Source organism: Scylla paramamosain, unplaced genomic scaffold, assembly GCF_035594125.1.
Source record: "Scylla paramamosain isolate STU-SP2022 unplaced genomic scaffold, ASM3559412v1 Contig17, whole genome shotgun sequence".
Classification (NCBI taxonomy): Eukaryota; Metazoa; Arthropoda; class Malacostraca; order Decapoda; family Portunidae; genus Scylla; species Scylla paramamosain.
In genome coordinates, this window is record NW_026973682.1 from 605,001 (window position 1) to 622,879 (window position 17,879).

The 17,879-nt window shown below is 42.9% G+C and overlaps 1 long non-coding RNA gene across 2 annotated transcripts in view; it reads left to right on the forward strand.

Moving 5' to 3' along the window:
* The window catches only part of LOC135097339 (uncharacterized), a 38,234-nt gene extending 30,425 nt beyond the window's left edge, over window positions 1-7,809 (forward strand). Inside the window, exons 1-3 of one of the 2 annotated variants that reach the window (XR_010265616.1) lie at window positions 1,791-1,809; window positions 2,195-2,301; window positions 7,125-7,809. This is a non-coding gene — a long non-coding RNA (uncharacterized LOC135097339). Of the gene's footprint in view, window positions 1-1,790; window positions 1,810-2,194; window positions 2,302-7,124 lie in introns of those variants that run through there. The other variant, XR_010265617.1, reaches the window with a different exon arrangement.
* Window positions 7,810-17,879: the final 10,070 nt, after the last annotated feature.

Here is a 17,879-nt window from a genome sequence, read left to right on the forward strand (position 1 = left end):
TTAAAGCACCTCCGCCCCTTGCTTTTAGTCACTCCTTTACTCTTACGCCTCACTCCTATACCTTCATTCATTCACTAGAGAGAGAGAGAGAGAGAGAGAGAGAGAGAGAGAGAGAGAGAGAGAGAGAGAGAGAGAGAGAGAGAGAATGTACAACACTAAAAATGAAACACGTCAATGCCTAGAACAATGCAAATCGTGATTTATTGCTCTCTCTCTCTCTCTCTCTCTCTCTCTCTCTCTCTCTCTCTCTCTCTCTCTCTCTCTCTCTCTCTCTCTCTCTCTCGCACACACACAGACACACACACACACACACACACACACCTCATGACGTCACACGACACACAACGGACAGTTCCCGCCAAGTGGAGACATTCATCAACTCACCACCTTCAAGTGTCATCAGGTAACACTGGCGGCAGGTGGTGTTTATGCCCAGAGTATCCTTTCATTTTTGTAACCGTGGCTGAGGCATAGAAGGGTCAGCTGTTGGCACGTTGGCACATTACACGTATTACATTCCTGGGCAGTGCACCGTGCGGCACAACACGTGAGCATTATTACTTCGTTCCTACATAAAAGAAAATAAATAAATAAATAAAAACAGACGAAATGGAACAAAATTTAAAGGAAAAATATATATTGTTCTCCTCCCTTCACAGTGCCATCCAGGCAGCCTTATCATTTCAAATCACTAGAGTACTTCACCGTAGTTTAGTGAAATCATTACATTGCTCACCCCAACCAAAAAAGAAGCCGAAGTTGAGCAAAACTGATAGAAAAAAAAAAGAAACATGGCGTTTTTCCTTCACAGTAGCACTCTTATTATTCCAGTCTTATTATTGCCCAGGGGTTCAATGACAGCATGGTGAAATTATTACATTACTCACCCAGGCAGACTAAATGAACAGAATCAAATGAAAAAAAAGGAAGCATACATTGTCTATCCTTCACAGTTACCCAGACTTTTTTTTTTATTTCGTATCACTAGAGTACTTCCCTAAATGTGTGGCGACGTTGTAGTGACCAGTGCCACGCCTTGCAAACGTGTCACTCCTTCCCAGAACAGCTTTGTGTGGCATTAACGAAGCGCGGTGTCACCCAATGGTAGTGTGAAGGCTGCGAGGTTTGTCTGCTGATTTGCCCAAAAATTATTATGTTGATTTATCTTCAGACTCTGGCGGTTGGAGTTTTTTTTATTACAGTGATATTGGTGTTTATTGGCATTTAATTAAACCAAACGTATGCCCGCTTAAAACGAGCTTACACAGAACGACATACTGCTATACAAATAAGCACACACACACACACACACACACACACACACACACACGCGCGCGCGCGCGTCGGGGAAGGAGCGTCGTGAGAAACAGCCTCGTAGGAAATTATAATGAAACAGCTTCTTAATGCTTAGCTTCTCTACCGGCGCGCTACTCTCTCTCTCTCTCTCTCTCTCTCTCTCTCTCCCCCTGTAAAATACTACGTGGCATCATCGAAACGAGGGAGGAGCGAGGGAGAGCACCGAGTCCGAGCGACCTTGAAAACAGCTGTGTGATGATGCCACTTAGCATTTTAAAGGAGTACTTATAATCACCGCAATAATGTTGTCGTGTAATGCTTATTGGTATATCACATGCTTTTTAATACCATTTGTCTTGTTATAAGATACTGTAATATTCCACAGCCTGCAAAAAATAAGATTAAATAAGTGGCACCTCCGAGGCTGCGACAATGCAGCCGTCTGTTCTTCACGTCAGCTACACGCATAGCAGCACACCCGCGAGTCCCATACATTTTCAACTCCTCTGACGGGTAAACAAAGCCTTAAAATGCATATGTGTATAGAACATTTCCTACTTAGAATTGCACGTTCCTTCACCTCTTTCAGTATTTGCAGAAACACGCGTTACACCTTTTATACAGTGGACAACAAGCAAAACAACACCTACGTGTTCTGAAACGCTTTATTTGTCTCACCACATTTTTTTTTTCTTTTCAAATGATGATAGGTTCTGAATAGCCGGGTTTTAAATGCATTTCCCCTGTTAATAATATAGAAATCGTGTTAATCTGTCACTAGAACCATAAAAAACATCTTTTGAAAACCTGTGCAACTTCATTTAGAGTCTTATCAGTTTAGTGGAGGTGCGGCGCAGAAGTGTTTCAGAATAGGGATCATTGTCTCGTTTTCCCCCAGCCTGGCGTCCCCGCTCGGCCCCTTCCACGACTCGCAGCGAGAGAGAGAGAGGTCGAGGTGCGGTGGTCTTGTGGCGGAAGCCTGAAGGAGGCGGTGAAGGAGTGAAGGTAAGAGTTTGGTAATAGGAAGATTGTTAGATTATTATTCAGTGGGTGGAATTAAGGCGTAACCTATGAGATTATGAATGATAAGGATGAATAGGTGAGAATAAGGATGGGTAGGTTTGTCCATGTTTGGTGATTAGATACGCCACGTTAGGTAATGTGATTAGGCTGACCTGATGTAGGTTGGCCAGGTGAGGTTGGGTAGGTGTGATTAGGTTAAACAGATGGTGATTACAACACTGGCAAAGTGACGTAGTTAAGCTTATCAGGTGAGAGATGGGAAGTTATAGAAGTTTAGCAATTTGCGAGGGAATAAGCTGCAAGGGTGATTAGACTGCAGGTGACGTTATTTAATTTGTCAGGTGAGAGAAGTATGCTGATCAGATGGTAAGTTGGTTGCTTGTTTGTCCAGGTGATTGACGTCTGATTAAGCTTACTGAGGTGATAATTAAGGAAGTGAATTTGAGATTATATTATATAAGCACGTAAAATCATGTTGGATTGGTGTGTCTGTGGCTGCTATTTTGTGGTCCCTCTGCTTATTCGCTGGGCTGAGTGGCAGTTGGCTTGTTAACTACGATCATTATTTCCCTTATTCATTATCATACACACACACACACACACACACACACACACACACCTACCTACCTTTAGTAACGGTATATGCACACCCACGCACATTCACACCCACGCACGCTCACACATACGCCCACGCACTCGCACACCCATGCACTCGCACACCCACGCACTCGCACACCCACGCACTCTCACACCCACGCACTCGCACACCCACGCACTCGCAGACCCACGCACTCTCACACCCACGCACTCTCACACCCACGCACTCTTATGTCCACGCGCTCTCATACCCATGCGCTCTCATACCCACGCGCTCACACACGCCCAGGCGATCACACACACACAAAATATTAATGACAAAAAAACTGGTGATGCACTCAAAAATCTGGTGACACTCAAAAAAAAACTGGTGATACACTCAAAAATGGTGACACTCAAAAAATCTGGTGACACTCAAAAACCTGGTGGTGCACTCAAAAAAAAACTGGTGATGCACTCAAAAAACTGGTGACACTTAAAAAAAACTGGTGATGCACTCAAAAACCTAGTCAGGCAGCCAAAAGAATGGTCATGCACTCAAAAAAAATATAACCCCTTCACACACACACACAACCCCTTCACACACACACACACACACACACACACACACACACACACACACACACACATTTACATTCTAAATTTGCATTAGACTTTTTTAATGCTGCTTTGTTCTATTAAAGCAGATTTTTATTTATTTTTATTTATTTTCTTTTTTACCCGGTTCACCTCAAAGTTGGCTTATTTTAAATAGTTTTTTTCCTAATTTGTTATTCATCTGATAAATATTTTCTTGTCCTATATTTGCTCATGTATTTGGCTTCAAAATTCTTTCCCTTATCTGACCTTTTCTTTATATAGTGGGTTTCAAAACGATGGACTACACTTAAAATTGTTGTATTTCTGGAACCTTAAACTGTCTATAAATAAAACTAATAAAAGGTGTGGGCCAAAGTTTAAAATGACTTCTTTTCAAATTTTAAATTTTTATTTGTGTTTTTCATGAGTGCAGAGATAGCATTTTTTTTAATCAGGTTCATCTTTTAAACTTGTGTATATATTGTGGTGTCATTGAAATTTCTGTGATGCCATGCAGATTTCTTCTATCTGGTGTTTTCTTCTACTCTACATCATTCTTCAAATTTTTGCTTTTAAATTATAATAGGGACATGTTTATCAAACACATTTCTTGGCTTCAAACGTTAAACTGCCGTACTTTTCAGATTTTCTCTAACCGGTGCTTTCCTTTCTTTCAATTTTCGTTTCTTGAATGTGACAGTATGGAATTTAGACACATTTCATATTAAATCTCGGCACAGTTCTCACATCATTTTTTTTTTTTTTTTTGTAGGAGGGACACTGACCAAGGGCAACAAAAATCCAATTAAAAAAAAATGCCCACTGAAATGCCAGTCCCATAAAAGGCTCCAAACCGGGAGTTAAAAAATTGAAGGATAAGTGTCTTGAAACCTCCCTCTTGAAGGAATTCAAGTCATAGGAAGGTGAAAATACAGAAGCAAGCAGGGAGTTCCAGAGTTTACCAGAGAAAGGGATGAATGAATGAGAATACTGGTTAACTCTTGCGTTAGAGAGGTGGACAGAATAGGGGTGAGAGAAAGATGAAAGTCTTGTACAGCGAGGCCATGGGAGGAGAGGAGGCATGCAGTTAGTAAGATCAGAAGAACAGTTAGCATGAAAATAGCGGTAGAAGACAGCTAGATATGCAACATTGCGGCGGTTAGAGAGAGGCTGAAGACAGTCAGTTAGAGGAGAGGAGTTGATGAGACGAAAAGCTTTTGATTCCACCCTGTCTAAAAGAGCAGTATGAGTGGAACCCCCCAGACATGTGAAGCATACTCCATACATGGACGGATAAGGATCTTGTACAGAGTTAGTAGCTGGGAGGGTCAGAAAAACTGGCGGAGACGTCTCAGAACACCTAACTTCATAGAAGCTGTTTTAGCTAGAGATGAGATGTGAAGTTTCCAGTTCAGATTATAAGTAAAGGACAGACCGAGGATGTTCAGTGTAGAAGAGGGGGATAGTTGAATGTCATTGAAGAAGAGGGGATAGTTGTCTGGAAGGTTGTGTTGAGTTGATAGATGGAGGAATTGAGTTTTTGAGGCATTGAACAATATCAAGTTTGTTCTACCCGAATCAGAAATTTTAGAAAGATCAGAAGTCAAGCGTTCTGTGGCTTCCCTGCGTGAAATGTTTACTTCCTGAAGTGTTGGACGTCTATGAAAAGACGTGGAAAAGTGCAGGGTGGTATCATCAGCGTAGGAGTGGATAGGACAAGAAGTTTGGTTTAGAAGATCATTAATGAATAATAAGAAGAGAGTGGGTGACAGGACAGAACCCAGAGGAACACCACTGTTAATAGATTTAGGAGATCAGTGACCGTCTACCACAGTAGCAATAGAACGGTCAGAAAGGAAACTTGAGATGAAGTTATAGAGAGAAGGATAGAAGCTGTAGGAGGGTAGTCTGGAAATCAAAGCTTTGTGCCAGACTCTATCAAAAGCTTTTGATATGTCCAAGGCAACAGCAAAAGTTTCACCAAAATCTCTCAAAGAGGATGACCAAGACTCAGTAAGGAAAGCCAGAAGATCACCAGTAGAGCGGCCTTGATGGAACCCATACTGGAGATCAGATAGAAGGTTGTGAAGTGATAGATGTTTAAGAATCTTCCTATTGAGGATAGATTCAAAAACTTTGGATTGGCAGGATATTAAAGCAATAGGACGGTAGTTTGAGGGATTAGAACGGTCACCCTTTTTAGGAACAGGCTGAATGTAGGCAAACTTCCAGCAAGAAGGAGGTAGATGTTGACAGACAGAGCTGAAAGAGTTTGACTAGGCAAGGTGCAAGCACGGAGGCACAGTTTCGGAGAACAATAGGAGGGACCCCATCAGGTCCATAAGCCTTCCGAGGGTTTAGGCCAGCGAGGACATGGAAAACATCATTGCGAAAAAATTTTAATAGGTAGCATGAAGTAGTCAGTGGGTGGAGGAGAGGAAGGAACAAACCCAGAATTATCCAAGATAGAGTTTTTAGCAAAGGTTTGAGCAAAGAGTTCAGCTTTAGAAATGGATGTGATAGCAGTGGTGTCATCTGATTGAAATAAAGGAGGGAAAGAAGAAGCAAAGTTATTGGAGATATTTTAGGCTAGATGCCAGAAGTTACTAGGGGAGTTAGATCTTGAAAGGTTTTGACACTTTCTGTTAATGAAGGAGTTTTTGGCTAGTTGGAGATCAGACTTGGCATGGTTCGGGGCAGAAATATAAAGTGCATGAGATACTGATGATGGAAGGTTTAAGTACCTTTTGTGGGGTACCTCTCTATCATGTATAGCACGAGAACAAGCTGTGTTAAACCGAGGTTTGGAAGGTTTAGGTCGAGAAAGAGAGTGAGTAATGTACGCCTCCATGCCAGACACTATCACCTCTGTTATGCGCTCAGCACACAAAGACGGGACATGGAAGCAGTAGTCATTCTTAGGAAAATCAGCAAAATACCTCCTCAGGTCCTCTCAACTAGCAGAGGCAAAACGCCAGAGGCACTTTCACTTAGGGGGATCTTGAGGAGGGATTGGAGCGATAGGACAAGATACAGATATGAGATTGTGATCGGAGGAGCCCAATGGAGAAGAAAGGGTGACGGCATAAACAGAAAGATTAGAGGTCAGGAAAAGGTCAAGAATGTTGAGCGTATCTCCAAGACGGTCAGGAATACGAGTAGGGTGTTGCACCAATTGCTCTAGGTCATGGAGGATAGCAAAGTTGAAGGCTAGTTCACCAGGATGGTCAGTGAAGGGAGAGGAAAGCCAAAGCTGGTGGTGAACATTGAAGTCTCCAAGAATGGAGATCTCTGCAAAAGGGAAGAGGGTCAGAATGTGCTCCACTTTGGAAGTTAAGTAGTCACAAAGAATTTCTTATAGTCAGAAGAGTTAGGTGAAAGGTATACAGCACAGATAAATTTAGTTTGAGAGTGCTTGTGCAGTGCTTGTCAAACTTTTTCCGTTTTCCTATGATATTTCTTGTGTAGTCTTAATTTTTTTAGGGAATCTTGGCACATCTCCTATGCCTAAGAGAGACGTATTTTTGTTTTGAGTTTTGTAGGGAATCAGTTATCAAACACATTACAAGGAATCTCAGCACATACAACAAACTTCGTGTCTAGGAACTAATGGTCTGTATTCCTTGCAGGTGTGAAGTGTGTGGCTTCCACTTCACCATCCTATGAACAGCCTGCAGGAATCTCTATCAACACCTGCTTCTGCAATATTGGCATCTGGTTATCAAATAGTGCTGTCACGCTGGGCCTGACATACTCCATTGCAATTGGGGAATCAAGCTTCACCAGGAAGAGAGGCCGAGCATCACGACCTTCAAGCCTTCAAGCCCTACAAGAGGTGTTAAGTATTGTCAGGACAAAACAGAGGGCCTGGTACAAGAGTTTTCATTGCAATCAAGGAAGAGTCAAGTTGCAGTAAGAAGAGTGTGGCAAGAATTTTAAGCAGGAGGAAGACTGTCAAGCAGTTGACGGCAGGAAGAACGCGTGAAATTCCCTTAAGTCGTGGCAGGACCAACAGGCAACCTTCAACACCTGCAGAGGCACAAGAGTTGTGGGCAGTTTCACCAGGAAGAGTTTGCTCCTCACTCAAGTTGACACAAAGACACAAGAATTTGCAAGTGTTGTTACTCCGAGACCCTGCTGCAAATGTTCTCCAATCCACTCCAGTCTGGGAAGGAAGAATGTAGGAAGTCCCTCTCTTCTGTACTCAACAAGCACCACCACCACCACCACCACCACCACCTTCATTCAGGCTTGGGACAAGTTTTGTACATTCCAGCACTTCAGTATTAAAGAAAACAAGTGCCATGTTTATTATCCTGTTGTGTATTTATTCACTTAACATTCACAGTAAAAACAATAAACATTCAGTATTCCATCTTGTGTAAATAAAGTTTCAGGCAGAGTACAGGTCATGCCCTGAAAAAAAAAACGCATAGAAGCCCTGTCCCAGCAACTGGTGTCGTTGGGATGGGGCTTCTGTGCAAATCATACCTTAAACTTTATTTTTGGGCCTTGGGCCAATCCTGGCACTTTTTTTTTATTACCTTGAGGGCATGAATTGTTACCACCAAATATTTATTTTACACTATACCAGCACATTGTTGTTAGCAAACTATATATTTATTTCACATATATAATAGTAGTCACAAATTTATTTATTGGCAAAGACATACAAGTCATACACACAGCAATGCAACCTGGACTAGATAATACACTGGTGGAGTCAGCTGGCTTGGGCACTTGTACAGCAGCAGCACACCCAGTACTGGCTGTAGACACACCCTCCATTTGGCTCTTCCTGACGTCAGAGCCTGCAACATGGCACTACCGGACTGATTGCAGACAGAATGTTAGCCAACACAAGTGAGATCTGCAAAAGAGTAACGCAATTTGGGGAAAATGGATAGTTATGAAGACGTGAACCTGTATCACACATACACACTAATTCTATCACTCAAATGCTGGCTTTTTACTTTTTACAAACATTTCACTCCCTTTAACAGCCCATCACTCCCTTTAACAGCCCATCACCTGGCCAAAACAATCCTCAAACAACCCACAACTCTTCCATATCTTATCTTTTTATATCCATAAATTCCTCAAAAAAACATCCTTATTTTTCGCCAAACACCTTTCACGTGCACATCTCTCAACAAAAAACCCAAGCTACACATCTCTTATTTCACACTGATCACTGCAAACCATTCCTTCTAACCCTCTTCAGTAACACACACAACACGCCTCACCGGTAATGCTCATCCATCCTAGTCACTCTTAATAAAAGTACCACACGTGCACTTACCCAGCCCACACACTGCCTCTCTTGCTATCCTGTACCACTATTTTCACACTTGCTGTTCTTCTAATCTTGGTAAGAGCACGCCTCTCCTCCATGCATTTACTAATCTTATTAACAACTTTCCTCTTATCCTGCACATACATACATAAGGATTCATACACACACACACACACACACAGACTCTCAACAATACTCTGATTACATACAGTTGAGGATTCCTTATCCAAAATTGTTGGGAGTGAGTGGTACAGATTTTAGATTTCCCCAGTTTTTTTGAATAACAACTTGCCAATTTCTGATACCTCCCATGGCAGTAAATCAAGCTCTGGTTATCAATTTTTTGGTGGGGCAAAAAAAATGTGACAAAACATGACACAATTAAAATCTTAGATTTTTAAATTTAGGATAGAGGATTCTCAAGTGTAGCAACAAAACACAGTGTTCACATGAATTGGTTCCTGCAGTCACAGCCACCTGTCAGTCACAAGGTTCCAGTATGGTGTACCTCTTGCTCCTGAGTTATGGGAGCGTTCCAAGCTTTCTTCCACTTCCTCTCCGTGTTACCACCTGCGGGGAAGACGCACATCTGTACTCCTGCTGCATGACTCACAACTCAGTCCAGAATTTAACCATTTCACCACATTACACAGCAAAGAAGGCACGACAGAAAACACTGACATGCACATTTAACTCTTAAAGCAGTGGGCTGTATTGTAACTTGAAGGTCTCCACATACAGGATAAACTAGACTTTTCACTATGACAAGATATGATATGTCTACTCAAATAAGAAGACATGGAAAAAGTGCCAAATTGTCATACATGGCAACTCACGTGCCCTGAAGATGTTATGCTCAGTCTTTCAATCACTGAGAGACTGTCAGGCACAGTGGAGAGAGGCGTCTCTCCTGCGCTCCCCTGTACATTTCCCCCTTGCCACTACCTTCTTGTTTCATCGCTCACATTCAATACCCCTTACATTACAATGGATCCCGGCAAGTTTAACAGGGAAGAGAGTGCCACGATGGTGTTTGAGTCGAGGTCAGTAACCATGGGTCTGGAAAGAAGACGGGGAGATCACAGACAGCTGTGACACAAGTGGCCAGCCAGGGCTGTACCAGGGCTGGGCACAGCTGCCACTCCTGAGAGAAAGTCTAAGGGCAAAAAAGGAAGACAGATACAGGAATAATAAGTTGACAAAACACATGCATGGTGAACACTTAATTGCCACGCCATCTTTCTCCTGGTCAGAAGAGACCTGTGAGCTGCAGGATGACCGGGGGTGAGCGGCCTCCGTCCGCCACCCAGATGATGGCTGCTTCTGAATTTGCCATCTTCCTTCCTGTCTCACAATTACTGATCCCTTCTTGAACAAACACCATCGCAACACTTTTCTTCACTGTCAAGCTTGCCAGAACCCATTATGTGAGGAGAATTATGGGTGAGCCATCACATGAGAAGCTTGTACCAAGGGAAAACAGGCAGGGGAGTGTGGCAGTGTAGAAGAGGAGGACAGCTGAGTGTCATTGAAGAAGAGGGGATAGTTGTCTGGAAGGTTGTGTCGAGGTGATAAATGGAAGAATTGATTTTTTTTAGGCAGTGAGCAATAACTAGTTTGGTCTGCCCAAATTTGGTTTTTGGTTTGGTCAGAGATTTTAGAGAGATCAGAAGTGAGGCATTCTGTGGCTTCCCTGCGTGAACTGTTTATTTCCTGAAGGGTTGGACGTCTATGAAAAGACATGGATAAGTGTAGAGTGGTATCATCAGTATAGGAGTGCATAGGACAACAAGTTTGGTTTTAGAAAGTCACTGATGAATAATAGGAAGAGTGGTGACAGGACAGAACCCTGAGGAACACCACCGTTAATAGATTTAGGAGAAGAACAGTGACCGTCTACCACAGCATCAATAGAATGGTCAGAAAGAAAACTTGAGATGAAGTTACAGAGAGATGGATAGAAGCCGTAGGAGGATAGTTTGAAATGAAAGCTTTGTGACAGACTCTATCAAAAGCTTTTGATATGTCCAAGGCAACAGCAAAAGTTTCACCAAAATCTCTCAAAGAGGATGACCAAGACTCAGTAAGGAAAGCCAGAAGATCACCAGTAGAGAAATAATGAGTGGTTAGTGTTGATACTACTACTGCTGCTACTACTAGGGTCTGGAAGGGAGAGTTGGGAGTGTTAAGTGTATGGTGTTCCTACTACTACTAATGCTGCTACTCCTACTGTTATTACTACCACTACCACTAAGCTAACTTGAGAGAGAGAGAGGAGAGAGAGAGAGAGAGAGAGAGAGAGAGAGAGAGAGAGAGAGAGAGAGAGAGAGAGAGAGAGAGAGAGAGAGAGAGAGAGAGAGAGAGAGAGAGAGAGAGAGAGAGAGAGAGACCAATTTTATATAGAGAAAAACAAAAAATACATCAACAACGACGACAACAACAACCTCATTAACCTGTTAGAGAAGGAGTGAGAGAAGCTTACCATACAAGTGTGGCTCTCCCCAGCAGCAGTAGCAGCAGCAGCAGCAGCAGTAGCAGCCCCTCTGCCCGGCACAGCTGCCCCATCAGGCACCTCCACTGCTCCCAGCCATCCTACACCTGTGCCACCAGGAAGCTGACGAGGACCACCTGCAGCTCTGCCACTAAGCTGTCTGGCCTGCAACACAAATCAGGATCAGAATATATTTAATACTATACTTAATTCCTGCCAACTACTACTACTGCTACTACTGCTACACTGCTCTTGAGTGCTAAAAAGACATACAATAATAACTATGACTACTGCTGTTACTGCAATTATTACCTAACAATAGTGAAGGGCAGAGAGAGAGAGAGAGAGAGAGAGAGAGAGAGAGAGAGAGAGAGAGAGAGAGAGAGAGAGAGAGAGAGAGAGAGAGAGAGAGAGAGAGAGAGAGAGAGAGAGAGAGAGAGAGAGAGAGAGAGAGAGAGAGAGAGAAACAATAACAAGTAAACAAAGAGAACCTGTCCAATCATTGACTTCAAACTGTAGGAAGAACCAAGCCTATATTTTGTGACTTGACTGGGACTACCCCCTCTCTGTAGGCTGTCCTGGCTGGCTGGGTGAAGCCACAGTCCCTCCCTTTGACTTCATCTGTGGTGGCCGGGGGGCTGTGGGGGGCTGGGAAGTGGGTGAGGTGAAGGGCTGTGGGTCTGGTGTGTCTGTGGTGGAGTGTGGGGCTGCTTGTGAAGGCTGTGAGACTGTTTGTGAGGCTCCTGTGGTGTGTGTGATTTTTAGGAGTGTTAAAAGTAGAAGGCCGGAAGTAATATTAAAGTTATACTTGGCGCTGGTCAGACCTCATCTAGACTACGCTGTGCAGTTCTGGTCCCCACATTACAGGAAAGATATAGGTCTATTAAAATCACTACAGAGGAGAATGACTAAAAGGATACAGGGGATGAGGAGTATTCCTTATGAGGCGAGGTTGAAGCTGTTAAATTTACATTCTTTAGAGATACGTTGGTTAAGAGAGGACCTGATAGAAGTCTTTGAGTGGTATAAGGGTTATAACAAGGGGGATGTAGGCAAAATTCTTAGGATCAGCAACCAGGGTAGAACAAGAAATAATGGGTACAAGCTTGAAAAATTTGGGTTTAGGATGGAGATAGGAAAAAAATTGTTCTCAAAAAGAGTGGTAGATGAGTGGAACGGACTCAGTAATCATGTTGTTAGTGCTAGGACACTAGAGAGCTTTAAGAGAAGATTAGACAAGTTTATGGATGGGGATAACAGATGGAAATAGGTAGGTATATTTCATACAGGGACTGCCACGTGTAAGCCTGGTCGCTTCTTGCAGCTTCCCTTATTTCTTATGTTCTTATGTTCTTATGTATGTGTGAGGTATGTGGTGTTCTGTGAAGGGGCTGTGTCAGATGCTGTGTCAGGGGCTGTGGAGGGCTGTGGGGAGGTGGAGGGGCTGCTGTGTGTGTGTGTGTGTGTCTTGGAGGATCTGAACTCAACCACTGGCATTAATTCTGCTGCTGAACAAACTCCACCTGAAAAATAAGGAGAGAATTAATGGCTGGTGATAAAATAATAATAACAATAATAATAATCTATCTATTTGAATTAATGACTGGTAATAATATAGTGATAATAATCTATCTGTCTGTCTTTCTGCTTGTCTGTCTGTCACAATATTAGGCTGGTAATCCCATATGAGACAGCCCAGTCAACACACACACACACACACATAAACCTAACCCAACCACTTACAGCCTTCTTCTGCTTGTTCCTCAGAATGTTAATGGCCCCCATGCCCCGTTCCTTCCACTGTGGGGGCGACTCAGAGGTGTGATAACGAAACAGCTTGTACTGCCTGCTGGTGGGGGGGGGAGGTTAGGTTAGGCTGGCACTGTCTGCATGTTAGGTTAGGTTAATAAAATGAAGAGAAGTTATGTGAAGAACAAGAAGAGGAGGAGGAGGAGGAGGAGGAGGAGGAGGAAAGTAAGAAAGAAAACATAGATTGAGAGAAAATAAAAATAATAATAATAATAATAATAATAATAATAATAATAATAATAATAATAATAATAATAATAATAATAATTATTATTATTATTATTATTATTATTATGGATCACCTGAAGATCAGCCACCCCAGCCGCACTCGGGGTGGCAGATCTTCAGGTGAGACAATCTGGGGTGGCGGATCTTCAGGTGATCCCTGTGGGGTGGCGGATCTTCAGGTGATCCATTATTATTATTATTATTATTATTATTATTATTATTATTATTATTATTATTATTATTATTATTATTTACCTGCAATAAGAAAACCTGACCTGACCTAACAATGATAAAACAGCAAAATTACCATCAGTACTTGACCTGATCTGACCTCACCTAACAATAAGAAACAGCAAAACTACCAACATTTCTCAATAAAATAATAAACCAATAAAAAACTCACAAAAATAATAATAACAAAAAAAAAAACACCATTATTAACCTGACCTGATCTCGAAACTCAGTCTCATCATTTCCTCCTCCTGGTCATCATCACTAACCACGAAGACCTCCAGCAAGGTCACCACTGGTTCAAAGTAGGGGTCATGCTCCCCTACTCTTTTTTTTTTTTTTTTTTTTTTTTATGTAGGAAGGATACTGGCCAAGGGCAACAAAAATCTAATAAAAAAAATGCCCACTGAAATGCCAGTCCCTAAAAGGGTCAAAGCAGTGGTCAAAAATTGGTGGATAAGTGTCTTGAAACATCCCTCTTGAAGGAATTCAAGTCATAGGAAGGTGGAAATACAGAAGCAGGCAAGGAGTTCCAGAGTTTACCAGAGAAAGGGATGAATGATTGAGAATACTGGTTAACTCTTGCGTTAGAGAGGTGGACAGAATAGGAGTGAGAGAAAGAAGAAAGTCTTGTGCAGCGAGGCCGCGGAAGGAGGGGAGGCATGCAGTTAGCAAGATCAGAAGAGCAGTTAGCATGAAAATAGCGGTAGAAGACAGCAAGAGATGCAACATTGCGGCGGTGAGAGAGAGGCTGAAGACAGTCAGTTAGAGGAGAGGAGTTGATGAGACGAAAAGCTTTTGATTCCACCCTGTCTAGAACAGCAGTATGAGTGGAACCCCCCCAGACATGTGAAGCATACTCCATACATGGACGGATAAGGCCCTTGTACAGAGTTAGCAGCTGGGGGGTGAGAAAAACTGGCGGAGACGTCTCAGAACACCTAACTTCATAGAAGCCGTTTTAGCTAGAGATGAGATGTGAAGTTTCCAGTTCAGATTATAAGTAAAGGACAGACCGAGGATGTTCAGTGTAGAAGAGGGGGACAGTTGAGTGTCATCCTCTTCTACACTGAACATCCTCGGTCTGCTGGTTGACTCCCCCTCCTCGCTCACCACGCTGTCATTGAGGTCTGTCTGTCTGAGAGAGAGAGAGAGAGAGAGAGAGAGAGAGAGAGAGAGAGAGAGAGAGAGAGAGAGAGAGAGAGAGAGAGAGAATTAGGCTTGGTTGGGCTAGGAGGAGGAAGAGATGGGAAGAGAGAAGAGGAGGTCTAGATGAAAGAAAGAGGAGGAAGAGGAAGAAAAGGACAAACATACATGGATATACAAACAAACAAACAAACAAACAAACAAATATTCAGTTGAAACAAGAAAACTGAAAAAAATGAAAAAAATAAAAACGATATATTCTGACACACACACACACACACACACACACACACACACACACACACATAACGAACCAACAAAACAAACAAACAAAACAAACAACAAACACAAGAAAATGAAGAAAAAAATAAGGAAAATATTTACGTTAACTTTTGTTTTTTATCCTTAACATACACAAGAACTCCCCCACTCCCGCCCTCCCTTCCCTCACACACACACACACACACACACACACACACACACACACACACACACACACACGCAAACAATTCCATAAATAAAAAAAAAATCGAAAATACAATAAAATAAGGAGGCATTTTGAGCCATATTTCCTTATTTCCCCTTGTCCCCTCGTCCCTTAGCGCTCAAGATGGCCGCCCACACCTGCTTCTTACTGGCGGGCAGGTGTGTGTGTTGTAAATCGCTAAATAAAGGAGTAATTAATAATGGTGGGGCATCACCCTCGATCATCCCTCGATTTTCCACCATAGGATCCCCGCCACCCGCCCTCACATATACGCCTATTTTCCCTATTTAAACCTCCGCACCGCCGCCATTCTCGTGTGTGTTGATAGCCAGATGATGTGAGTGTAGAATGGTAGCCATGTTACCTTCTCAAGAGCCATGGTGTCGCCGATGATGATGGATAATTGTGGCTGCCTCTACCAACCCCTCCGATGCAATTTTGTACGCAGACTCGCCATCTTGATCTTGATCTTGATGGTACATCTTGATCTTGATCTTGATGGTACAGGTGGCACAGGATCACTCCTGAGCCAGGCCTTTGGATCGGCAACTCCTGTAGAAAGGGAAAAAAAAAAAAAAAAAAGAGAAACGAACAGCATCCTCTATCCTAATTGTTCATACACCTGGCACGCCACATTCTCTCCAGAAACTCTTTCACCGCCTCAATCATCCTTTCATTGGCCTCTCTACCCAGTCCCAGCAACAACACCATCCATTCCTTTCCTGTCTTCTCCACTCTTTCATTCCTATCATGCCCTAACTCAGTCAGTATCACTTGCATCATCTCATTCCTGTCTCTGGCATACTGCACACACTCCAGCACCACATGTTCCACCGTCTCATCCTCTCCCATGTCACACATCTGGCACACTTTGCTGCGGGACTCAGACCACCTGTAACTCCTTGCATTCACATCCATACACTGTGCCCTCGCTCGGAAGAGAAGATCACCGCCCAGGCTTCCATCATACCACCTTTCATACCTCGGGGCCTCTTTCTCCTTGTACCATTCCAGGGTCTTCTTTCTTTCCATCTCAGTCTTCCATTCATTCAGTCCCACACATTTCACTTCTTTGTCTATCTCATTCTTCCATTTTCTCACATCCCATTCGGCTCCCACTCTGCCTCCTCTTGTTACCACCCATTCACGCTCATTTTGATTCCTAGCAGCCATTCTTATCGCCCACACAACTTGCAATTCATTCCTGTCTGTCATTCTCATGCATCTCTTCCTCCATTTGCTTCCACTTTCATTCCACAGGTACACCTTCCTTGCTATTCTTGCATCATCCATTCTCTCAAGCCTAATCTTGTACCTAAGTGTGGCTTTTGTGAGTCTTTCTCTGAAGGTGCTCCATCCCATGTCACCTCTCAAGGCTTCAACTGCTGTGCACCTCGGTGCACTCAGTGCCATCCTTGCTACTTTGTTCTGGCCCACTTCTAACTTATCAATTTCACTTTCATTCCATGCAATCACATCCATACCATACATTATACATGGCACAGCCACACTCTTCCACACTTCTCTCAACACATCATACTTACTTGCTCTCATCCTTGCCGCGCTTCCCAATCGACCTACCCACTGGTTTACCATACTTATCTTTTCATTCTTTGCCTTTGCACACCCACTAGGACTCATCCACATCCCTAAGTACTTGTATTCTTGCACCTGTCTCAACTCATTCTCTCCAAGTCTCCATACCACATTACTTTCATCCTCTGATCTATTCACAATCATTACTTTGCTTTTCTCACTGCTAAACCTTACTCCAAAGTCTTTACCATAGCCATCCACTACATCCAACAAACTTTGAAGCTCATCTGCCGATTCACTCATAACAACTACATCATCTGCATAAAGGAGCACACATACTTTATCATTCCCCACACTTACCCCTACATTCATTCTTCTCATCCTGGCTGCTAGCTCCTCTGTATACAGGCTAAAAAGGGTTGGTGACAATATACAGCCCTGCCTAACTCCTCTCTCACTCTTCACCCAGTCTGTTTCTATGTCTCCTAGTCTGTATCTAGCTCTTGTGTCCACATACATACTTTGCACTACGTTAACTATCTTTGCACTCAATCCAATCTTTTCTAAGACTCTACCTAACATTTCTCTGTTCACTCTATCATAAGCTTTCTCTATATCCAAAAAACCTAGGTACAATTTACCCCCATCCTTCTTTTTCTTCTCAATCATTTCATTCACCACAAACATATTGTCCTCAGCTCTCCTGTCCCTACGAAAACCATTCTGTTCTTCACCCAGCACTCCAGCTCTCTCAATCCATTTACACAGTCTCTCATTCAACACTGCACTGAAAACTTTACCTACTGTATTCACTAATGCAATTGGCCTGTAGTTCTTCAGCTCATTCTTACTCTTAAATCCTCCCTTATGCAACAGACACACTCGGCTCTCATTCCACTTTCTTGGCACTCTCTCTTCATCCCACACTCGGTTGAATAACTCAGTCATTCTGTCTATCACTACCTCCCCACCATTCTTGTAGAACTCATAGGGTATATCATCTGGACCTGCTGCCTTGCCATTCTTCTGCCTTCTCACACACCTCTCCACTTCATCCCTATTGATTCTTTCATCCAGTTCATCTGCATTCTTCCTTTCCAGTGTTACACATTCTTCTCTCACACAAAATATCTCACCTACCCCACCTACTTCTTATTAAC